The following is a 26,549-nucleotide window of genomic DNA, read 5'->3' on the forward strand; positions in this document are numbered from 1 at the left end:
AAGATGAAAGTGACTATACAATCACGTGATAAGACGGCGGTTGGACAACACTTCGTCTCTTAAAACAATATTCTTCGATGAAACCGGGATGTTTTTTCAAAAACCGGGCTTCACGTGGGTAGAATTTCAGCTTGAAAACTATTTTCTCAGGATCTTCGGGGCTTCAGGACGTGCTTCGGGTATTAGCGTTGATATAATAGGCTTGGGGTTAATTTTTGTAATATAGAAGAAAGTATAGGCGAGAGAGAATGAAAGTTGTAAACAAAATTCGGAAGTCATCGTCCGCTATTTATAGGGGCTGAATCACGATTTACGCTGGGCGTAAATCCAAGGTACGCTGGGCGTACATCCTTAATAGTCACTACGTTGGGCGTACAACTTACTATGCTGGGCGTAAAAGCTTAGTGCCTTCAGACATGTCGATGGTACAAGATACATGTAGCATGCGTGAAAGTAGGTAACGTGGCCAACTCCGGATCACATACACGAGTACGCTGGGCATACTCCCACTTTCCAACCTTCAAAAATCCATAAGTTTCACATATAAACTACATTTTTGACGTTCTTTATATCCATGCGTAGGTGAAATTATGCTCTACATCTTTCATTTAGACTCCGTTGGATAATTTTGACTTTATTTTTAAATTTATATTTTTAACAGGCCAGGACATGAAAAGTCCGTTAAAAATTCACAACTTCTTCATCCGACGTCTGTTTTTGTCTGTCTTTTTACCGCTGAACTAGTATCAACAAGATCTTCGATTGCTGTTAAGGTTGTGTTGGCTAAAAATCGTTTGATCTCATATACGAACTTCGGGCTGCATACTGCTAAGCCGAAACTTAGAAAAATCGTAACTTCCTCATACCAACTCAAATTTGGGCGTTCTTTTTATGCACGGTCTCGATTTAACGAACATTACGAATTTCATTTAGATCGCTAAGGCTAAAATGCACCTTATCGTAAACTCACTTTTTACGTCACACAACGTTGTGCCGGTTATGTTGCGAAACTTCGACAGGTCATAACTTTTTCGTTATAACTCGGATTTCGGTATTCTTTATATCTCTGAAATCCATGTTTCAACAACTATAGCTTTATTCATAGATATCAGCTTTATCTAATATTAATTTTTGATGCTTATTGATATCTTTAATCATAATAATTAAGTTTAAAGCACATAATTCATTCTTATTACTTCAAAACGAGTTCCAATGGTTGACCTACACTATTATATCATCATTAATGTTGTAGCCCAGAAACACGGGCGTTACAATTGTTTCTTCACCAAGGATTACCAAAATACCAACAAGAGACTAGAATGGAAGTAGAGGGACTATTGTATCGAAATTAGGATTTTGGAGATGGATGCTAAAGAATTAGGGAAACCATAGCAGTTATATCCTTTGAATAGGGCTCAAGTCCTAAGATTAGGGTTTGGGCTTTTTACGGCCATACGTTGCGCCCTCACTTGGTTGCGTTGTGAATTATGACGTGGCACCTGCTGCACTTTTCTCTTAAGTGCCTCGCAAGCTAAGGTTTTCCCCACACCTTCTTTCTTATTTTCCTTAAAATTATGATTGGTCATTTACGTAAATAGACGTTACAATTCTCCCCCACATAAATATATTTCATACTCTAAATCTGCCACTATAAATTCCTTTGGATACTTCTGAATTATTTCCTGTATGGGTTCTCCAAACCCAATCACTATTCTTCCTAAGCCGAAACTCCATCCATCTAATCCAATCACCTTTTCCATAAAACTTATTACTACAAAAATCCATTCTTATCATACAACCCATACACCCAACAATGCTATAGGCCAACTAAGCTCTCACACCAACCAACAAATCCTTATGTTTCACTATATTCTCACCATTATGCCATATCAACTTTTTAACACATACTAGGCCACCCCTTGTCATAAATAGGGTCACTAGAAATCTTCATGCAAGTCTTTATATGTTTTAGTTGCACTAGAACAAATAAAAAAACCTGGACCTATGAGAGAACAAAATAGATCTAGTGCGCAGGGACAAGGTTTGAAAACTCAAACCTTGAGTGAATGCTTAAGATCAATGTCTACTTACTAATGTATGTTCAAGTCAAGAAGGGAAAGACCAGTCACATCTTAGATAATTTACTCAACAAATGATCAAGTCACAAATGAAGTACGAGAATAAATGATCAAGGTAAAGCAAATAAATGAAGAACAAGAAGAATGTTTTGAAAGAAGTCTTGAATAATAGAGTAAATGCCAAAAGTTAGGTAAAAGATTCGTATTGACTTTGCATTGAAATCTCATATAAATAGGAGTGAAGGTTACATCGAACTAACTACAAAACTTACATAGGACTGGACAATAGAAATGTTTCTGACATTCTGATTGTCCAATATAACAAAAGACTAAGTCCTATGAGACGTTACATCAATACAAAGACAAATTTAATAAATGCACAAAGACAAAATGTTGTGACTCCGGATCAACATTCATTCCGGACATGAGAGTCATTCCAAAATGCCTTCAGCTTTGCATCTTCTTCTTTACTGGTCCGGACAGATTCTGGACTACTCTCCACTTCGAAACATACACACTTCGGAATGAGTACTTAGGATTGCTAGATGTTCACTTTCAGGTTCCAACAATCTCCCCCTAACTGAACTTAGCAATCCAGTAAACTTAGATCGTTTCTTCCTTGATGAAGGTGTAGGCTATGAACAACCATTCTCGGACTGCAATGTACCACGCCAATTGACTTACAAACTTTTCCTTGACCTGTTCCGGAGCATTAAACTTGGATGCCCAGGATATGAACTTCATTAGCGCTTTGGTCGGAACTAGATTTTTGTCAAGGACTCGGAAATAGTCCTTCTTGTTTGTCTTTCTTGTTGTGTACACAAACCCTAGAACCAGTTCTTCAATAGGACCATCTGCAAGAATTTCATCTTCTAGAAGAACAAAGTCGATTTTGGCAACAAGTTGTTTAGTTCCGTATAGGTGTGCAAGCTCATAATTGCATCGGAAAAATTCCGCAACATAATCTTTCAGGAAGCTCAGAGTAGCATGGTAAGCTTCCATACAGATGTCATCCTTTTGATTCTCTCTGAAGTAGGCAGCTAAAGTGAGGATGTCATTAGGATTCATGGAGGGAAAGTCAGCATCAGTAACAGTCTGGGGTGTTGGCTTGTTTCGGAGGATGTGAAAACGAAGTAGTGGATAGTTAAGATCAAATTTCATCAAAAATTTTCTTCCGAAACCCTCGACTTTGGTAATTCTCTTCCTCGTCCACACTTCCTTGAGAGGTTATGCGTGGTGAGTGTAGAAAGTTTTAAGTCTTTCTCGCTCAGTTCGGATAATCACCTTCGGATCGTCAGATGGGTAAAGAGGAGCAAATTTGGTGTAGAATTTGTTGCAGGAAGAGAGAGGAAGATACAGGTGTTCGGAGTCATTGGTAGGAACATCTTAATACATGAGAGGGATGATTTCGTGATCACGAAGGACGCCTTCACGACAAAGAGGAGATATCCCACACATTGGATCAGGATTATCCTTTAGAGCTTGGATCTGAATGCTATCCTCTAATGCCTTGTTGATTTGTTCCTGAGACCATCCATGAATTTGCTTTAGAGGAGGCCCAGAATGAAAGGCTTGTTGCTCGGCAGTCATAGGTTTCTTCCCTTTGTCTCTCTGTAGTGCAGATATAACAAACTGCATGTTTTCATCTATCGCAAATTCTAGAGTGGGATTTGGAAGAGGTTCTTCGGGATTTCATCAGGGATCCAGAGAGGAGAGCCCTGGTCGATTGGAGCAATCTTTGGGTCCGGAGTGGGGGTTGCATGGATGGAGTGGCTCGGAAGGCTTGAGCGGTTAAAAGAGATTTTGCTTTATCCATTTGAATGCCCATCCGAAGAGCATCATGAAGAGAGGATGGACAGGAAGCAGCTGACCAGATTCTCGATTGCTCTTCTGTCATTTCCTTCGGAAGGGTCAACTTAGGAGCTTGAAGACCAAGAAATCCCTTAGGAGCTTTATTCGGAATATATTCGTCTTCATCTTTACTTCCTTCTTCTTCATTTCTTTTGGAAGGAGAGACAGAAAGGACTTTTAATTCATCATTGTCCGAGTCATTTTCATCTCTGAGAGTGAACTCAGAGATAGGTTTCCATGGTTGAATCGGTCCTTCTCCCCCTCTTGCATCGGTGAACCTTCAGAGCAGTGCAAGCATGAGTGAGTCCTTCATGTCTTAAAATTTCTCAAACACTTTTTGGAGACCAGTGTTGAGTTGGCGAGTGAGATTATCGTAAGCTTTGGATATGGGAGCTTAAGCTAAAAGGTGATCAAATAGATGGCCGAGGACAGCCAACATCTCATCAAACTTTCGATTCGGAACATCAACAAGGTTCCATGTGGATCGAAGTAGTTTGATGAGGACTTGTTGAATAATCAGATTCATTGCATCCTTCTTCTTTATCTCCTTCTCTAACCTCTGAATTTGCTTTTCGTGACAAACATGTGTTTGCTTGATGAGTTCGTTTGTAGCAGACACCAAGTCATCATGGACTTTTAGCATTGTGTTAATTGTATCCAGGTAGTGTTCGACAGAGGCATCATACTTGGCTTCAACTTCCTCCATTGAGTGCTTGAGCCAGAAAGAAATTAATTGATCTAGTTGGGCTTCTCTTTCCGCAACAGATGGTCCGAACTGTTGGGATATAGACTAAAGGATGACATCGAGCTTGGAGTCAAGACTGGAAATCTTCTTATCTATTTTATTGTTGAGCTCGGTTACGGAGGTTTCAATTGAGGAAACCTTCTTCATGGTATCCAACACATGGGTTTGCATCTCAGGGAGAGCAAAGGGATCGATGTAGTTACCAGCAGAAGATCCGGTGTCGGAATTAGAGTGAGGAGATTTTGCTTGAGGAGAAGAAGGATCAATGGATGGACTAGGCTTTGTTGCAACATCATCTTCCTGGATTTTGATATTGGAGTTTGAACCACCAACCAGAATGGTTAAGATGAGGATCCAAAGTCATAGGCAGACTTGGATACAAATGCCTTTGATTGAAAACGGATTGAAGTCATGAAATTTGTGTGCGGAACAGTTTTTGCTTCATCATGCATCATGACTTCTTCGGAGAGCTCTTCATCCGGATTGGTTTGGAAGAAGTCTTGGTGAGTGGTAACAGGTGGTAGTTTAGAAGTAAGTTCGTTGGCTCCATTGGCGTCAGTGGGAGGAACATAAGGCATATTGCTTTGGATGGCCCTGTTCCTTATGGAGATAAGAGTGGACTCCACTGGAGCTCTGGTCAGATCCGGATGTTTTGATGCAGCCCTGTTAACAATATCTTCCCATTTGGGATCATTAGCACTTGGTCGTCCTGTACACCGTCCGGGTATCAGACCAGTTAAGGGCATCAGAAGTCGGAGGGACAGCTCCAACTTCGGAATTGGGGTCCGGAACAGGGGTTCTAGAGTGTGTGCATTTAGAAGAAATAACGGGAATATCAAAAGAGATTCATGGGTTTGTTCCAGGGGGCAAGGAACTATGGTCAACACCGGCATCACCTTTTTGGGAAGGTGAGAGTGGATTATGAGCAGACTCCCCGTGATAGTGTGCATGTGATTTTGAAACATTGAGGGGTACCTCGGAAGAGTGGGTAGGTGGGGTGTGAGGACGGCCAGAATCAGCCAGAATGTCATGGGTTCCTTCCTGTTGAGAGGAGGAACTGACTTTGGCTTTCTTTTTAGGCTTTGGTTTTCTAGGCGAAGTCTTCCGTTTGGCAGACTTTTTCACTTTGGTTCCGGATTTAGAAGGATTGGCCTCTTCCGAGATAGGTTCAACAGAGACTGGGGCAAGTTGTGTTGGATCAAACACAACCGAAGTCTCCATTTGAAGTTTTAAATAGTGGAATTGGAAGGAATAAGGTCCAATATGTGGTCCAAAAGTTGTCTGACTGGACCAAAAGAAGATTGGTACGGAATGCGATAAGATTTAACAACTTTAAAAGTGACACATACCTCCGGAGGAATGGTGTTAACAGGAAGTGGTTCATGAAGTTCTTTGAAGATTTGTTGGAGTGTCAGTGCCCAGAACCTAGGGCTCTAAATATCGTTCTCATTTCTTTTGATGGAAAATTTGCAAAACTCTTGCCATAGAACTTCCGGAAGATCCACTGCATTGTCCCGTCCAGAGTAGATGTTGTAGACGACGTTGAGCCAGTCTTTGCTTAGCGTATCGGTTCTTCCATGATTTTCGGATAGCCCTCTGATGATGAAGTGAATTAGCACAGTCCAGAGTCTGGAGACGACATATTTCTTGAAGTCTTTAGCCCTGTAATCCTGATTATACCCGATGTAGGTTAAAAACATCTGAAACTCTTCAGTCGTTGGTTCTTGGACCTTGAAACCCCTTGGGTTTGCTTTCACACCGATCGCCTTAAGGAAAGTTGATTTGTAGATTGGAACAGTTCTGTCACCGATGATTTTAGTCTCTAGTGCACCGTCTTCGAGTTTGATACTTGTAAAGGCATGATGAAATGATGAAGTGGTAGTGGAGGTTCAGGGGTTTTCGTGAGGGGAATGGAGATGGGGTAATTTGCAAGAAACTCTATCATTACCCTAATGGATTCATCGTAATCCATGGGATTTAGGGAAAAGAGTTGAGTGGTGTCTCTTAGAAACAGTTCTGGAGCGGCAGATGATGATGAACCCTTGGAACCTTTGGTAGATTTCTTTCTTGTAATGGATTTCTTTGGGGTGAAGCAGTTTGAGTGGGTTTTTGTGGAGACGCCATTGTTGTAGGAGATGAGGGCTTGAAGAATACGAAGAACAGTGAGAGCATTTGCGAGTTTGAGGATTTTGAGAGCGCAAAGAGGTAAAAGGGGTTTTGAATGGATATTTATAAGTAAGGGAAATGGGTCGGGTTAAAAAAGTAATGATGAGGGTTCGAATGCAACATAGGTTGCATTAAATGAATAACCACTTTTAGGGATTGAGGTGATATGGGAAGAGAAAGGTTGAGTGGATTGTAGCTGGAAGTGGAAAACCTAAACGAAAATTTGATGGTTCCTTTTAGGAGACGTGCAATCGTGGCACAAGAGTCAAGGTAGATAGGATAAGGATCCCCAAAAAGTAATTGTTGCCAACGTTTCATCTTATAACCCATTGGTATTCAGGATGTGTGAGTCCGGACAAATGAAGATTAGGAAGGTAAAGTGGTGAGTTCTGAAATACCATCTTTTGAGAGAAATTCGAATAGGAATTAATCCGAAGTGAGAAGGTCCGGAGTGAAATTTTTATTGAAGATCTGAAGATTCTGGAGTGAAAAACTTTCAGGTTTCGGAGTGAAAAACTTTTAGGATCCGGAGTGAAAAACTTTTAGGTTTCGGAGCAAAGGATTGATTGTCATTCCGGAGCATTATTCCAAAATAATGATTTTAAAAATATGGTTTTGAAGAGATTTCAGAAAAAAATGTGAAACACTCTGGAACAAGAGTTGAGAAAACTTCCGGAGTCAATTTTGAGAGATTCCGAAGTACAGAGAGTAATACCTTTCTGGAGTGGAATTCCAGGATGCCATTATGAAGTGAATTCCGAGTTGTAGATTAGGATGACTATGTGGACTTGTCACAATAAATGCTTAGGATGAACTGAACAGCTTAAAAACTCACGAGGTAACTAGAAATAAAGACAAGTAAAATGATCCTGTGTAATTCAAAAGAAAGCAGTTCCAAAAAAAATTCAAGATCGGAACCAATTTTCTTTCAAGTACTTCTATCAAAGAGAACATGTCTCTTGAAAGAACGAAGGATCTAGGATCATCATACCCATTTTGTTCAGAAAACAATTGAATTTGATTTTGTGTAATGCCTTAGTAAAGACGTCAACAATCTCATTGTCAGAAGGAACAAAAATAAGTTCAATGTTACCATTTAAAACATGATCTTTAATAAAATGGTACATGATGTCAATGTGCTTCGTCATGGAGTGTTGAATTCGATTGTGTGAAATTGCAATAGCACTTTGAGAGTCACAGTAGATAGGAATGCGTTGAAATCGGTAACCATAATCAAAGAGTTAAGATTTCATCCATAGAACTTGGGAGGTACAGCTGGCAGTACCAATTTATTTAGCCTCAGCTGTAAAAAGAGCAATGTAGTTCTATTACTTGGATGAAAAACTGACCAATCGTCCACCTAGGAATTGACATCCACCTGATATGCTTTTCGTATCTAGTTGTAGTCCACCATAGTTTGAATCTGAGTAAGCTTGGAGTAGGAAACTTTCATTTGCTGGGTACCAGATTCTGAGGTTCTTAGTACCTTTAAAATATCGGAAAATTTGCTTAACAGCCAAAAGATGAGACATCTTTGGGTTGAATTGAATTTTGGCACTCAAGCATGTAGAAAACATGATGTCCGGACGACTAGCTGTGAGACCGAGCAGAGATCCAATCATTCCTCTGTACTTTTTTTTCACCGAGTGCAACACTTGAGGGATCGACAAAGATCTTTTGACCGAAGCCCATAGGAACTTTGGCTGAGGCAGATGTGTCCATTGAGTATTTCTTGAGGAGTTCTGAAATGTATTTCTCTTGATGAATGAAGATGCCTCTGTTAGTCTGTTTGACTTGGATGCCAAGAAAGAAGCTTAACTCCCGATTCATGCTCATTTGGAATCGATTGATTATCAGTTTAGCAAAGTCAGCAACCATAGATGAATCTGTAGATCCAAAAATGATGTTGTCCACATGAATTTGTACCAGCATGAGATGCTTTCCATTTGATCTTCGGAACAGAGTAGGATCTAGAATTCCTCTTTGGAAACCGGAGTGCTTGAGAAAATTAGTGAGGGTCTCGTACCATGCTCGAGGGGCCTGCTTGAGTCCATAGTCAGCCTCCTAGAGTTTGTAACAACAGTTCAGAAAGGAGAGATTAACAAAACCGGGGGGCTGTTGAAGGTATACTTCAGTGTCAAGTTCACCATTTAGAAAAACACTTTTGACGTCCATTTGGTAAACTTTGAAGCCTTTATGAGCAACATAAGCAAGGAAGATTCTGATAGCTTCAAGTCGTGCAACAGGAGCAAAGGTCTCGTCGTAGTCAAGCCCTTCAATCTGAATGAGACCTTTGGCCACCAGTCTTGCTTTATTTCGGATAATAATTCCTGCATCATCTAGCTTGTTGCGAAATACCCATCCTGTACTGACAATGGGATGGTTTGGAGGAGGAGGTACGAGAGTCCATACATCATTTTGGTCAAATTCTGCCAGTTCTTCTTGCATGGCTGTAATCCATTCAGCATGCTCTAATGCTTCCTTGATGGATTTGGGTTCAACCATGGATATGAATGCTGAGAAATGACATTCATTTTGGATACTTGCAGCATAACGAGTATGTACACCAGGATTGGGGTTTCCAATCACTTGGTTCGAAGGATGATCTTTGGTCCAGACATGTAATCTTGGAAGTTCTTGAGCAACAAACGAGTCGATATCAACAATAGGATTGAGTTGATCCCCCTGAATGGTTTGAACTTGAGGATGATGCTCCCCCTGAACTTTTGAACCAGAGAGGCTGACGTCATCATCGAAAGGGAAATCAATGAAATTTTCATTGTCATCAATGTTGATCGAATTGGAGTCATCGAAATTAGCAGCTGCATCTTGGAAGCCGTCCACACATGATTCAAGAGAGGGATGAGCATTCTCCCCCTCAACCTGAAAAGGTTGAAATGGTTCGGAATCAAATGGAGGGAGGCTCGGAATCGGACCGGAGATGTTGTGCGAGACAGGAGCTTCCGAAGGAGAATTTGAATTGGTAGTAGGCCTTGTTCGAGATTTCGAATCTAGATCGAATTCAGAAGGACCAAAGAGAGATTCAAAGTCTACTTCATGAATTACTTGAATGTTCAGACATTCCGGAGGAGGAGCATCAGACTCAATAATGTGGGTGGTGACGTGAGTGGGATAAGAATTCCAAATGAAGTTGTCATCAAAGGTAACATCAAAACTTTCTTCAATAATTCGAGTACGTCGATTGAGAACTCGATAAGCCTTTGATTTTGAGGAGTAACCTAGAAAAATAGCTTCATCAACTTTGGGTTGAAACTTGGTAAGCTGATCACGATTGTTCTTGATGAAGCATCTCCATCCAAATACATGCAGAAATGAAATTGTTGGCTTTCGACTACTGATGGCTTCATACAGTGTTTTGTTGAGGCGTCGATTGATGATACTCCTATTCTGAGTGAAGCATGCAGTAGAAATGGATTCATCCCAAAGATAGAGTGGAAGATTTGCAAAATTTAGCATTGATCGAGCAGCTTCAACTAAAGTTGTGTTCGTTCGTTCAACTACACCATTCTGTTGAGGAGTGTAAGTAGCAGAAAAATTGTAGTCAATTCCCTTTTCGGTAATAAAGTTCTCAATGGTGGAGTTTGTGAATTCCGAACCATTGTCACTTCGGATGCGTCTAACTGGGAGTTTGATGAGAACTTCTATTCCTTTGATGAAATTTATGAGTTCGGAGGCTGTTTCTGACTTTAGCATGTGGAAGAAAACCCAAGTGAATCTAGTGAAATCATCCACAATCACAAGAATGTCCTTTTTGTGATGTTGACATTCCACTAATGATGGTCCACACAGATCAATGTGTAGAAGTTCTACAGGTTCTCAGATTCATTTTTCAATGATGACGGGTTGACCTTTCTTTGACTGCTTACCACACTCATATGCATCACATAAATGATCATTCTCGAATTTAAGTAGTGGCCAACCTCTAACCATTTCGCCTGAAACAAGATCATTCATGTATCTAAAATTTAAGTGCGCAAGTCTTCGGTGCCACAAGCAACTGACGTCAGGAATGGCTTTGGAGAGTAAGCACAACTGTGGCTTGGTAATGATCTTGTTGAAATCAAGGGGGTACATGTTTTTGTTGCGGTTGGACTTGATTAAGCATTCTTTGTAGTCTTCAGTCATGATGTAGCTGTGTTTTTTTTTTTGCAGAATTCAACTCGTCGATTTGCATCAGTGAGCTGAGCCACACTTATCAAGTTGTGCTTTAAGTCAGCTACATATGCCACGTTTGAGATTGAGAAATTGCCATTTGTAAGGATGCCATAAATTCGGATTTGAGAGTTTGAGTTGTTGCCATATGTTCATATCCAACATTTGGTTCAAGCTTTAGATCTCGCAGAAAGTCTTTCTACCCCGTCATGTGCATGGAGCAAGCACTATCAATATACCATACTCTTTCTTGCTCAGAAGCACAGAGTGCCTGCAAAATTAGTGAATAGTGGAATTTTTAGGCTCCAAGTTAGATTTTGGGACAAAGGCACGAGTCTTAGGCTTGGGACGTGATTTATGAGCAACTGAGGATTTGGAAGGTTTGTTTCTAAATTTTTTAGGAAACAAACATAAAGTTAATGTTCTTTCATCAATCCAATAGTCATATTCAATGACTTGGATTTACGGAGATGTGCGCTTCGGAACATGAGCTTCTAGAGAGGTGGAAACAACTGATACTTTTGGAACCACAGTTTTATCAGATTCAGATTTAACTTTCCATACTAAATTCTGTTTTGAAGATTTTGACAAGGTTGTTTTCGTGGCACCTTTTGGTTTGTTTGATGGCACATTGGTTTTTGAAGAATTTGATTTAAAAATCATGCCATCAGTTTTGGCAATGAAAACGGAGGAAACATTCCGAGAAGGAGTGTTTCAGATAGATGAGGTATTTTCACGAGTTTTAGGCAGAGTGGGATTGACAACCGTCCTAAGTTATGCAGGACTAGGAGAACTTGAGGGTCTTTTGAGTATCTTAATAGGAGTAAAGGGGTTTTTCCTAGGTGCGGAAGAACACTCTTTTTGGAGTTCTCAAGGAATCGAGAATTTTTCCTAGACTTAACTTCCTTTTTGTGAGCATTTCGTGCTTCCACTTTAGGATCTACGATATCCTTTCTATTGAGCATTGGTTATTTCTTGGATTGAGACGAGGATTTAGAAGTTTGACCAACAGTAGGATTACTAAATTTTGGATCAATGGGAACCAAATTGGTTTTTGAAGTAACTAAGGATTCTGATTCACAAGAATCAGAGAAGACACAACTATAGTTTTCAATTTTATCATCTAAGGATGCCCATACAATCTTAGAGGCAGCAGTTTCAGTTATCATTGGAATGATTTCCTCAATCACACAATTGTTAGGAGGAATATGTCTTGGAACATAAGCAACACAGTTTGAAACACTGTGATAATATTCTGTGGTCCGATTCAGGTCCAGGTTTGTCAGAGGCGTGGAATCAGGACACTTGACAACAATTGGTTGAAACTTAGCAATTAAGGAAGCAAACGAATCTTCATTTTCATGAAGAGGTGACAAGGGAGAAACTGGAGTGTTCGAATGTTTGATGTTCGGAACCTCTCCCATGAATGTCAAATTTTCCAATTCCTTCAAAGGACTAACAATTGGTTTTGGAAACTCGCTTCTGAGACCAGGTGCTTTAGACCATGGATGAAGAAAATTATGTGTCATCCGAATGCCAGCTTCAAGCATGTCTATGGAATTATGCAACACATCTATCTTAGCATTAAGACGTTTGTTATCAGAAATCAAAACATTTCGTTCAGAATAGGTGATTTCACATTTATCTTTTAAAATGATACATTCATCATTTGAAATTACAAGTTCACGCTCTAAAGACTCGATTTTCAATTTTTTTTTATCCTCGAAACGTAACTTAAGATGATTTAATTCACACTCCTTCTTCTCACTCGCGTCTATGGCTGATTCATAGGTTTTATAGATGGTGCTCATGTCTATTTGAATCTGGGTTAGATAAGGTTCACAGAGAGACAAATCAAAATTATTTTCATAGGTCATGGATTTTACGTACTGAATGATGCTTCAACCAGGTGGATCATTGGTGGCCATGTAGCAATAGTGAGGTTCAACAACATCATCTTCATCTTCTGATCCAGAAGACCAATATCCTTCATCACATTCAATAGTTTGTCTTGCCATCAGACACATATTCCTTCCAGTCACTATATCATCATCCCTAGATGACCAATATCCTTCAACATCTCTTGAAACCGTTGTTACAAATGATTTTTCACTTTCAGCCATATCTTAAGCTTTTCAGACGTAGTAGGCAGAATCCTTGATTTTTGGTTTATGCTGAGCATCAGCAAGACAATCTTTGGAAAAATGGTTTGCATGTCCACACTTGTGACACACAATTTTTGGTTTGTCCGATTTGGAACTCTGGGAGGGTTCTGGAGCAGAGTTTGGCTTAGAGAGGTTCGGTTTGTATGCGGGAGGATTTTCCGAAGTTGATTTATGTTCCGGAGCTGAGTATGGTTAAGGATTGTTATGGTGAGGAGCTTGGAATTTGTTTGGTATGGTTTGAAGGAAGGGTTGAAAGGACGTTTGTATTTCATTGAAAGAAGAGAAAACTCCTATTGAAAACGAAGTTCAGAGTCCATGGCTTCGGAATCATCTGTAGGATAGATTTGTGTGGGTAAGATGGGTGCGGATGATTGAACTGATGGAACAATGGGTTTAAAAGGATCCGAAGTAGACAAGTTCGGAATAGTTGGTTCGAAAGAGCTAACATGGGCAAGAGGACCTCCGGAGAGTTCCCTTATGGTTTGAGCAACATTTGATTCATGCCCTTGAAGCTTATCAAAAAGTTGATAGAGTTTCAACTTTTTCAAGGAACCATTTCTTTGGAGACAAGATTTTACATTTCCCCATCCTTTTCCGAGACTGTTTATGAATTTGAGATTGTACTCCAATGGACTTCGGACAATCCCATGAGCAGTCATGTTGTTGACCACGATTCGGTAACGGTTGGAGGCTGAGGCCACTGATTCGCTAGGAGTGGTAGTGAAGGTATCAAAGTCGTTGACAACTGAGGTGAGGTGCTTGTCCTTCATATTTTATGAACCTTCAATCAGGTCCTGAAGAGTGTCCTAAATTTCTTTAGCTGATTTACACAGTTTGATGTGCTCAAAGAGTGAGGGAGGAACACCAAACACCATTTCTGAGAACGCAACTTGGTCATCATGCAGCTTCTCAATATCATCTGCAGTTAGAGGAGATGGACGAGTTTCATCTTGACCCATAAGCCGAGAAGCAACATCTCTCACAACTATTTTCACAGGAATATTAGGACCTTCAATTACGGATCTCCAAATTTCTTCACTTTATCTTTGGCTAGTAAAAATCTTTCCATTCTAACTTTCCAGTGATCATATTCTTCCACAACTAGTAATGGGGCACGTGTAGGGCAACCCACACTATTTGCGATTTGCATAGAAATCATTTGCTGAGGATTAGAAGCAGCCATTGAAGTTAAGATACCTTCAAGCTAAAGTGGTATATAGAAGAACTTTTATCCTTAACACATAAATGGTTGAAATACCAAGGTAATCTAAAACCAATTGTAATATGATCTTATGGATTCAAAGGACAACCACTCAAGCTCTGATACCAATTGAGAGAACAAAACAGATCTAACGCTCAGGGAAAAGGTTTGAAAACTCAAACCTTGAGTGAATTCTTAAGATCAACGTCTGCTTACTAATGTATGTTCTAGTCAACACTAGAAAGACCAGTCAAATCTTAGATAATCTACTCAACAAATGATCAAGTCATAAATGAAGTATGAGAATAAATGATCAAGGTAAAGCTAATAAATGAAGAACAAGAAGATTGTTTTGAAAGAAGTCTTGAATAATAGAGTAAATGCAAAAAGTTAGGTAAAAGATCCATATTGACTTTGCATTGAAAGCTCCTATAAATAGGAGTGAAGGTTACAATGAATTAACTACAAAACTTACATAGGACTGGACAATAGAAATGTTTCTAACATTCTGATTGTCTAATATAACAAAAGACTAAGTCCTATGAGACGTTACATCCATACAAAGACAAATTTAATAAATGCACAAAGACAAAATGTTGTGACTCCGGATCAGCATTCATTCCAGACATGAGAGTCATTCCGGAATGCCTTCAGCTTAGCATCTTCTTCTCTACTGGTCTGGACAGATTCCGGACTGCTCTCCACTTCGAAACATACACACTTCGAAATGAGTACTTAGGATTATTATAGGTTCACTTTCAGGTTCAAACAACCTATGCACCTCATCTATCAACATCACTCAGGTCCTACCCACAAAACGCAAAGCTGATGGGTTTTGAGCATTCTAACACTCCTAAGGTGTGCATGCAACCATAAAAACCTTGGATCTGTGTTTTCTCTATTATACATGTAAACTTTCACTATTCCAAGGTTTTATCCTAACTAGCATACTATGAAGTATATGTAATACTAAAATCTAGTAGAATGAAATACCTTTTCTTGTAGCTTGATTCCTTAAGCCTTCAAGAGCCTAGCACCCCATGTGTGATGCCTCAAATGCTTCACACAACACCACCAACAATTGGAAAAACTTGAAAATGGATTATCTAACACCAAATTCGACTATAGCTCTCTAAGAACACTAGGGTGCTGATTTTGGTAGCCTAGGGGCTCCTTATATAGTATGGTGGAATTAGGGTTACACTATGTAAGCCTGAATAGCCATGACTTTCCACATTCCTCATGCTCCATGGGTTCTAATCTCCATGGAGCATCCATGGGTCATCACATGGGTTTAGACCAACATAAGGAATCATGGATCATTGGCCCACACCATAAGAATAAATGATTTACCAAATCAACCCCTTATATTTAATTAGTCTCTTTTGATCATAAAAAAATTAATTCTTAATCAATACTAATTAAATAATATGATTTCATATTAATATATTAAAATTTATAATATATTAACAAATCAAAAATATCCTTTTCTCAAATGTCCATCCTTACAAATTGTTTCGGTGCCGTGCAGCCCAAATGGACCATGCTACTCTCGGGTCAAGTACATACCAATTAAAGTTATGGGCTTAGACACTAAATCCAATAAAAGCATCATAGGCTCATGATCCCATTATGATGTCATCCTACTAATAGGTATGTAGCGTCATGGTCTGAGTCATTTCGCCATCATCTTATAGGATCTTTCCTCCATAATAATCATCTTGTATAACCAAAGGTCAAAAAACATAAATGAAATCCATCAGAGTTTTGGACTGAGTCTCGAATCCCCAAGACCTAAGAAAATAAGAACAATAAAAGGGACCCTCAATACAATCCTCGACCTGAGTTTCCATTTTTCTTTCTTGAGTAGATCAAAATATCTTCAATAAATACCATAAACTACTAGTCTAACATGGGTCTACAACATGGTTCATCAAACTCTTAGCCTAAATTCCATCTTTTATACATTATTTGAAAGATATTTATGACCAAGAGTCATTATAGAATGATATTTGCTAATTATATATGATCCTATAGGGTTACAACTTATAAATAGCAACTAATTATTGATTATTTATTAGAGTAATTTGATTATTAATAAATATAATCACCACTTGTATTTAATTGGAAAATTATTATTTTATGAAAATAATATTTTAACGACTAACTGGGAATATTGTTTCTAAGAAATAAGAATAAAAGAGAACAAAGATCAGTTCTTTGAACTTCAACATTTTTGTCAACGGAAACAAGTTCTTGAACAAGTTTGGCAGACAAGTGTTCTTGTTTTCTAAGTTCTTTCTTCTGTCGAATAGTAGCATTGTATTCCTCCATTATCTATTTAACTTCATCAATAGGTATGCTCCATGTTTCTGCTTACTCACTCAAATCAAAAGTGAGCTTGTTTTCTTTTAAGGAGGGGCTGAAGTATCACAACCTGTAGTGGAACTTCCAGCTTCAGAGTTAACAGCTCCCTGCAAAGGAAGCCTTTCTTTTTCTTGGATTAAGTTGGGCACCATCATCAGAACCAATGTCACTATTTGTTCCTTGAGGAACATCTTGAGAAAATCCCCCTCTAAACAAGAACCACGATAGATAGCATTTAATGGAACAACAGAAACAAAAACTTGTTGCATAAGACCAAGATCCATAAACCCTTCATAGTCATTAGTTTCGAACTGGTCACCAACGTCTGGAATAGGCTTATCAGAATTAACATCATTATCAGAACTATCATTAACAACAGTCAGCTCTAGAGGATCAGTTTTAGCTTCAGTCTTTTTAGTCATCTCAGGATAAGATGCAACAACAATTTGCATTAGCTGAGGGTCCGCTTGATAATTCTCTCACTTTTTGGCAGAATCCGCTTGGTGAGGAGATTTAGGAGGAGGAGAAGGAGTTTTTGGAGGAGGATATGATGGTAGAGGAGGTGGTGGAGGAGGATTTCTTGATGGAGAAGGAGATGGAAGAGGAGAGTTATCACCTGTAGAGTTTGGTGGAGTGTTATAAACAACCATATCATCATCATATTCACCATCCAAGGACATAATTCTCTTCATTGTAGGGATATTTATTTCAACTTTAATCGGTATTTTATTCATTGACTGAGTTAACTGCATGTCACACCCCGCTAAAGTGGAAACACAGGGCGTGGCAGTACAAAGGGTTTCATAGCAAATGTTAAAAGACAACACCAACCATAGTATTAAAAATCATTACAAATTTACAATGGGTTTGAACAACTTTCAAAAGAAATTACAATGTAAATTGAAATACAAGACATGCGAATGCTCCTAAAAGTGAAGTGTCCCTAAGTGCCACTTACTCGATCATTCCTGAAAAAGCATGTAAAACAAGCATCAACTATAAAAATAGTTGGTGAGTACTCACAGATAAACAAAATAATATTGGTTCCATGAATTGAAATCAAAGTTTTGATAAAAGTTTCCAATAATAAAAGTATATTGTTAAAATGAGTAAATAAGTTTGTAAAAAAACAAAGTTCTTTGTCATCATTAGAGATAAAGTATGTTGCCCAAATAAGATGCAACATTCATATTCTCATGGAAGATAAAGCTCGTTACTCAAACGAGTAAACAAGTTTCATTGCTAAAATGAGCAATCAATTTCGTTGCTACAAGGAGCAAACAATTTCATTGCTAAAACAAGTATACAAGTCTTCAGTAATAAAAGTTCGTTGCTAAAATGAGTATACAAGTTTTGTCAATAAAATGCGATGTAAGATTCGTATGTGCATCAAGTTTCCATTCATGAGTTCACAACCCAAGCCTAATGACCGAATCGTGCCCTATTGACTACTATGTGTTTCCCAAACATAGTGTAAAAAAAATGGTAAAATGCACTGAAGCGAATCGTGCGAGTGAGGAGTTTTCTACCTCCTGATAGCGCTATCCATAATAACCATAGGCTCAAAAGAGTTAATGAGTTGTGTCTAGAGATTCCAGGGACTTAACCGCGATACAGTCCTCACGAATTAAAGTAACATACACATACATACAAAATATAGCAACCAAGTTTCATACAAGTCAAAATAAATACAACGAACATAAAAAGTTTAGGACATGCTTTTCCACCCCAAAACATTTAAAAACCGAAAATAGGGGAAGTAGTGAATACTCACTATGCATTGAGATATTGCAAATGGTGTCTTGAACTACGCTCCACTCGTACCACTATCGTTTTCCTACAACGATGTTACACACTAATGAGTCGCAAATTGAAATCTAATACTAGTATACTTACTACTACAATAGAATTATGCCAATAATGTGTCAAAACTTAATATTGTTAAGTTACAAACATTTTTCTATGAAAATTAAATTTCAATGAATCAATTGTTATATAACAGTTTAAGTGGAAAATTCACATTATTGAAATGCTAATATTTAACATTTTAAGAGGCGTTCCAATAGTTAAATATTCAAAAACTAAATCAATTTAGTTCTAAATTGATTTAGTTTAAAAACTAAATCAATTTAACCCAAATTTATGATTTTTGAGCATTTATTCGAATAAAAATTGAGATAAATAGAAAATAGTTTCCAAAATTGTCCAAAACTTTTGTAACACTATTATTATACATGTAGAAGCTGTGAAAAATTAAAAAGAAAATTTTCAATTAGTCTTTCTATTTTTCTTTGTTTTATCCTCTAAAATAATCATTAATTGGAGAATAATTATTAAAAAGTTAAAGTAAATTACCAATATTTTTGTAGAGTTCATTTACAGTGTAAATAATCCGGAAAAAAAAATACAAAATGTGCTTTTTATCTACTGGAATCCGATTTTGTGGATTTAAGTGTATTTAATCTTAGAAAATAGGGGAAAAATAGTATACTGAAGAGGAAAATCATCAAAACGTTTATGTAGCATCCTAATGTACTACAAGGTGTTCCGGTGAAGTTTCATGAATTTGGAATGAGCAGAACTATTTTTCCTATTTTTAGTCCATTATATATTCAAAAATCAAGGAAAAATAGGAATGCATTATGAAAAATTTTGAAAATATTTTTATTAGTCTTAAACCTCTGGTAGAAGCTGCGAAAATTGTTAGATAGCCTTTTAAATTTGTCTAATGTGGTTTTATGATTTATTCAGGCTAAAAAAAAAAGAAAATTCAAAACCACGCTAAACAGTAACAAAATTCGATGAACCTTAATGAGAAGTCTTTACTAAGCATAAACGTCATCCACGAATTTACATAGGATTTATAGATCACAGAAAGTATTTTATATGACTTATTGCCATACTTTATTGCAATAATTATAATAATTCGAGAAAAATGAATTAGTTTCTGAAAATTTGCAGAACATCTCATTTTGTTGGTGGAATATAGGGAAAAATCGGATTTGATTAGAAAAGTTGTTTTAGATATTTATTTGGGAATAAATCCTTTATAAACCTATTTGAAAGCTTTTTAGCAACAAACTTTGATCATTAAGCATCTAAGCTTGAAGATCATCACATGCATGTTGGTTTGAAGATCATTCATGAGTTTGAAATGTTCAAAAATCTTTTTTGATAGAAAACTTTGGATGCATGTGGTGTTTTTCACACAAAACTTGTAGAAAAAGTGCATTATGTTGATTTTGACATAGATTTTGGTCCTTGGATTTCACCATTTACAACATGCATGTTGTTTTTGGGTGAAATCCTACCACCATCATCATCAAAACCGTGAGCTTGTGTGTGTATGTTTATGTGTTCATTATCTTTCATTAGAATGGAGTAGAAGATGGAGAAAATCCAAGAAAAATAGTAAACTTTGAAGGAATAATGAAAGGAAATCGTGTTCTACCTTAATGAACACCACTAGATGATGAAGATGTTGAGTATATTGAGTGTTCTTGGACATATTTGCTGTAAAATTTCGTGGTTCATAGAGGGAGGAAGAGAGAAAATGTGTGTGAGAGTGTGAGAGAGAAATGAGAGAGAATGAGGGAAGATGGAGTGTGAGAGAGAAGAATAATGATTTTGTGTTGGGAAGAGGAGAGATATGGGGAGAGAGATCCCGATTTTAAATGAGGAGAGAGACTCCACACCTCTTCCATTTATTTTATATAAATTTTCCTCAATTTTTATAAATTTTCCCATTTTTTTTTATAAAGTATGCATTAAGCCATGATTTGTTTTATTAAATTATTTATTTAACTTGTTAATTAGGAATAAATGTTGATAGTTTAAATTTTATTTTCCTTGAATTCATTTTCATAATTTTAATTATTATAAGATAATATTAGAGGCTTCATAATTATTTTCATGTAATCTTTAAGGTTAAAGTTTATAAATGTGAGTTTTTAGGGCATTTAGTTTTTTTTTTTTGTTTTTTTTTTTTTGTTTTTGTTTTTGAGAGTTTGTAAATCTTTAGATATCAAAATAAATTAAATCTTTGAGACTTTAAATTATTTTTGACTTTCATAACCCTTATTTAAACTAGAAATAATGCTTCTAATTTATTTTTACCGGTGTATTGGCATTCCATGTAGTGATTCCGAGATTCAAGCGAAATTGAGGAATTAAGTATACTAGTCCTAGTATTCAACTTTGACTTAAGTTTCTATGAGACTTTGACCTAATTTCTACTACTAAGTCAAGTTTATGATGTGTGTATATGATTCATGAAAAGGTGTTCGAGTCAAAGAGTGACCTAAATATGGATATTCACTACAGTTAAGTAGTTGTAGAATTCACATATCAATGTGAAATCTAAGTATACTATCCATTGATTTTAATTGTTTCCAAGTTTCTAGTAGGTTATAACTTAGTTTATAGTTACTTAGTCTAGTATGTGTCGTGCCTATACGTGCAACTAAGTTTAGTCAAATCTAGAACCGACTCGAATTTTGACGGTTGTCATACTGCACACAATTAAGGAGAGTTGGGAAAGCAAAACATTTTCAAAGTTGGAGCTGGATTCTCCTTAGTCACTTAGATGAAGAACATCAACATTAATGCATGATGGTGTAGGAAGAACCGTTTCAGCTTGATGGATTGTATCAGCTTGAGGAGAAGGAAAGGGCGTGGGAAAAGGTTCATCCTGGATCATTGATCAGTAGTATCTCCAATGGGAGGGGTTGATCCATGATGTTCAGTATCATCAACAGGGGAAGTAGGTGAAAAACATATGTGCTTGTTTTTCCTTGAGTGAGAGTTCATATTCTAAGTGAAGTCTTCTCCCATATCAATTGTTAGATTATTTGCATCTTTATCAATATCTTCTCCCTTATCATCTCTTTTTTGATGACTAGCTTCTGAATTCTCATTATCATTACCTTCTTCATCACCAACATCATCATTGTGAACATCCTCTTCAGAGTTTGAGGATTAAACCACATAGGGATTTTCAATCCACTTTTGCATTCTTGCAGTAATTGATAAATCATCAATAGATGGATCATCGTTGATGATTTTCAAGGAAAGAGTAGGAATGGGAATGATGATCCCATGACTTTCAACATAGCCTTCTTCAGGAGACAAGATCAACCTAAGCAAGCGTGGCTAGGGAACATGCATTGGTCTCTTGTTTCCAAAATAACAATAAATCAACTGATCAAGAAAGATTTGAGCAAAATTTAGTTTCTTATTGTATATAATGGCATATAATATCTTGCTCAAAGAGATTTAGCTTATCCAAACTTCCAGTCTTGTGACCAAGACATTTTCCAATCACACCAGTTAAATATTTCCACCCTACATTGAAATAGTTAAGAAGAGTGTTCCTGTATGGATCACGAGTGAGGCCCACGAGTTTGAAGTTATACCCTAGTTTTTCACAAACAGTCTTGCAGCCGTCTTCAGAAGGAGTTTTAGAGTATCTATCATATAAGGGAAGGCGAAGAGCAGTTCGAATGGTTTCCATAATGGTTTGAGAAATGGTATTAGTAGGGCATGTGTAGTATAACTCACATACTTGTTTAGGGTAGAAAGGTTCAGGAAAGTCACAGAATGTATACCGAAGTGGACCTCTTTTGAGAAACTCGACAAAATATTCGATTCCAGAATTCACATACTGCTTTGGGATTTCATATGAGAATGCCACATTTTTTGATTGAATGATGATTGTGGCATTAGAAGCATGAGGACCTTTGATGACATTAGTGCTGGGAGCAAACTCATACAAGGGCTTTAACATAGTGAAAGTTGTGAGGAAGATGACGATTGAGAGCTTTTTGAGAGAATGCCAATTGCTTTTGAATCGCTTGTGAAATTGATATAGAGCGGCGAGTTCCCAATTTATACCCAAACATTATCTTCTTTCTATGTAATCATGAGAGAAGAGATATGCGCCATAAAAATCTTGTATCTCAAGATAATGATGAACCTTTACGTCATTTAAAAGGTTACCGTTTGGATAAGATAGATAATTTTGACACGTCATCAACATTAGCATAATCAATCAATGAGAAGATTGATGATTATCTAGTTGGTTTGATATGTCTCCTGACAGCGTTGGTTATGTCTATCATTCACTGACATAGTGTTTTGAGATATCATCAGTGTGTGGTTTCATACGCTGAACCATAAATCTCTTTTATTATAAAAAAATTGGCATGAGTGGATAAGTACATGTAATATATCATGGACAATGATATACCCTTCGAAACAAATTTGTCAAGCTCTCATCTGCGTATGGTACATTAAAATGTAAGGGCCAAAATGGATTGTTTCAGTCACATTGAGGTGAAATCAATGTGAATCATTAACAGCTTAACTCATAAACACGAAGTGGTTTAAACTTCTGTATCATAGAGTAAGTTGCAATCTTGAATCAAAGATTCACCGTTAATTCATAATGGTACCATCTCTTCCTCAAACTAGGAGATCAGGGATATGAACAACCATTTGTCACTTAAGGACCTAACATGTATCTCTTACACTGATGACTATGTAATCAGGGTAACCCTTTGGGTTATACTCAATATTTCAGCAGATCATGAGACTTGATTCGTATAGCAAGCATGCTTCCAGGGACAGGGTCAGGTAAAGATGATTAACTTAAAACTAATAAGCACCCTAGCCTTTTTTATCAATATTTTTCCTTTGGACCAGGGTATCTCACTTCTGAGAGTTTATACAATGCTAAACTATCAGCGTGAGATGGTGACTCAACGTTCTTAGTAGATGTTCATGCCGATGAGGGACTTAGAGAGATTTAGTCACATACAAAAACATGCTTGTAGGGACGATGATGTTTCATAAGTTGCATAGTAGGATTAAATTGCCACTGTCATATTCGTTTACAAAATGGTAGAAAAGAATACCAACAAAAGCATTAGTCAAACATGAAATAGTTTAATCAAAAGATTATGCAACTTTTTCAGAAAAGTAATGAAGACTTGATCAATCAAATATTTGGAATTGAATGGTCATTAATGCCCTTCCATTTTTTGAGATATCTACCACTTGAAATTCCAGCTATAAAAGAGAGCAACCAGGATCAAACATATCACCCAATTCAAAATATATCACAAATAATAGAAAACAAGAGAGAGAATGCCTTTAGTCTTTAAGGTTATGCAGATTGATTCCAAGCTTCATGTTTACGAAGAACAAATGAAGAACATGAACCAGTCTTTATAACCAATGAGTTAGAAGGATCCAATCTTTGTAACCTTCGAGTTAGAAGAGTCTCCAAGACTACACTCGAAGGCTCCATTCACTGTGATCCGTGAAGGAGGAGAAGGTGGGATGGTTGTCTCCTTGAAAGCGCCTTTGGATCTTTGAGGGGATGAAGTTATAGTTTCAGCTTCTCTAATTAGTCGAGCCAGGACACCTAACTTTATCTCATGTCATTGAAACAGAAATCGATTGTTCAAGATAGAAGAAATATGGGCCAAGAAGACCACTTGGTGGCACATTCATCCCCCATCTGTTCTTATCAGCATGAGCATTAGTGACGGTGTGAGAGCTGTTGGTGCTGAAGAAAAGATGCAGAGTTAGCGTCAACGGGATTTTACAAGGGGTGTGACACATTCAAGGAATGATACACTAAGTCCTTCAGTGCAGATCTATCAGAGAAGGTCACTATTGATAGAGAAGATCATTTAGAAATGTTAGTAGCAAAGGAAACTGTATTCACAATGTATACTTCTTTGGTAAGGAAAAAAAATTAAATGCAAGCAAACCAAAATATAAATTAAAAATATCAAAGCATAAAACAAAAGTAAAATATTAGTGTAAATCTTAAAAATTCAAACCATATGAATATTGTTTTACCTGAGAGCAGAAAGCAAGATTTTTTTACAGCATCAAACACTTTTCCCTCATGATGGTTGAAAAGAAGTTTGTAACGTGCGTCAAAAAATTGACTGATGGAGATGAAGTTGCCTTTGTGTCCTTCTACATAGAAAACATCCTTTAACCTGATTGTCTTGCACTCAAAAGTTCCAACACCTGAAACAACTCTTCCACTATTGTCACCAAACGTCACCATTGGACCATCTTTCTTCGCAATATTTGTTAGGAGAGACTTGTAACCGGTCAGGTTTCTAGAGCTTCCACTGTCTAGGTACCAAGTTTGACCTAGATTTGGACTTGATTCAACATCAGCATGAGAACTATCAATGTCACATATGACATCAGGGGAATCATCTACAAGTTCCATGAGACCCTTGACGTTCAACTCATCATCTTCAGATGTCTCTTCTTCTTCTACCCACTCTTCATGATCTTCCTGTTTTGCAATGAAAGCCTATGGCAAATAGATGTTTTCTTTCTTCATATAAGACACCAGCTTCTTGTATAGGACTTCATAGTTCTTAGGACTATGGACTTCTTTCTTCTCCTTGCAATCCCTAGCAAAATGGTTAGTGCTTCCACATTTAAAGCAGTTACATGAGCCTTTCATCTCTAAGGTGGATCTTTTTGCTGAGCTGCTTCCCTTGAATTGAGCTCTTCTAACCCAATTCGCTTTGCTTTTTTCATAACGCTTGATGATAAGTGCAATGTTGGCAATAAGCTCATCAGTGAGATCTTCATCACTTTGTTCACCATGATCTGAATTTTCTGATTCGCCGATGTACTTTATTGTTTCCTTCCGAGACACCAGCGCAATAGACTTTTCCTTGTTCGAGTCCTTCATGATTTCTTTACAAAGAGATTTGGTCTCTTCATAATTTCGTAGATTACCGAACAATAAATTCACATCCATGGAATTGTTCTTCTCACCATTCTTAAGAACATCAACGTGATGTTCCTAGCTCTTCCCAAGAGAATCGAGAAAATTTAGAACCAACAGTGATAAGTTCCTGCCTATATCATTAACCAAACAATTAAACATATTGAAGGTTTGCGTAAGAGACTCACCTTGTTAAGCAAAGAAATGCTCGTATCTTCGATTAAGGTTGTTGATGGTCGTAGCCTAGACTTGCGCAGTGCCTTCATAAGGCACTGTCACTATTTCAATTATCTCTTGGGCTGATTCACAATTATGTATGAGATGATACACATGTATGGAAGAGAATTTCCAATAACGACCCTAACTTTATCATCAAGACTGAGCAGTCAAATCAACGATATTTTTCTATGGGTTATTTACTATTTTAGAGGACCAACATGATCGTTGTTTGCCATGGGTTGGTAGAGAGGAACATGGGGACCTTTTTCAATGATATTTTTCATCTCATAGTTAATGGTTTCAAGAACCACCATGGCCTTGGTTTTCCACATGGCGAAGTTGTGTTCATTGAATGGAGGTATTTTGTTGAGACCGAAGGATTTAGAATTGATTGAATATGACATGTTAACTTGAGTATATCACAAACCTATTATGATACCAATTGAAGGTTTGTACTATGACCAGATATACTTCAAGTATGAACAAGAAAGGTAAAACTAATCTAAACGAAATAATTAACAGAAAGTAAATAACACGGAGGTTCTCCAAATGTTCCTTTCACCAAGAAAAGATGTTTTGTCTTTACCAAGAAGACTGGTTTTGCCACAAAGAAAACTGACACAAAGCCAAAAACTAGTACATGACCTCTCTACATTAAGTTTTCCATAATGTAGTATATATATATATATATATATATATATATATATATATATTAATCTATACATGTATATCCCTTGATTGACGGGATTGTATCTAATCTATATTAAGAACCGATCTTATCATAAAGATATGGGATCTGATCTATTCTATATAT

This window comes from Lactuca serriola, chromosome 8 (assembly GCF_051521515.1).
Source record: "Lactuca serriola cultivar US96UC23 chromosome 8, Lser_US96UC23_V15, whole genome shotgun sequence".
Classification (NCBI taxonomy): Eukaryota; Viridiplantae; Streptophyta; class Magnoliopsida; order Asterales; family Asteraceae; genus Lactuca; species Lactuca serriola.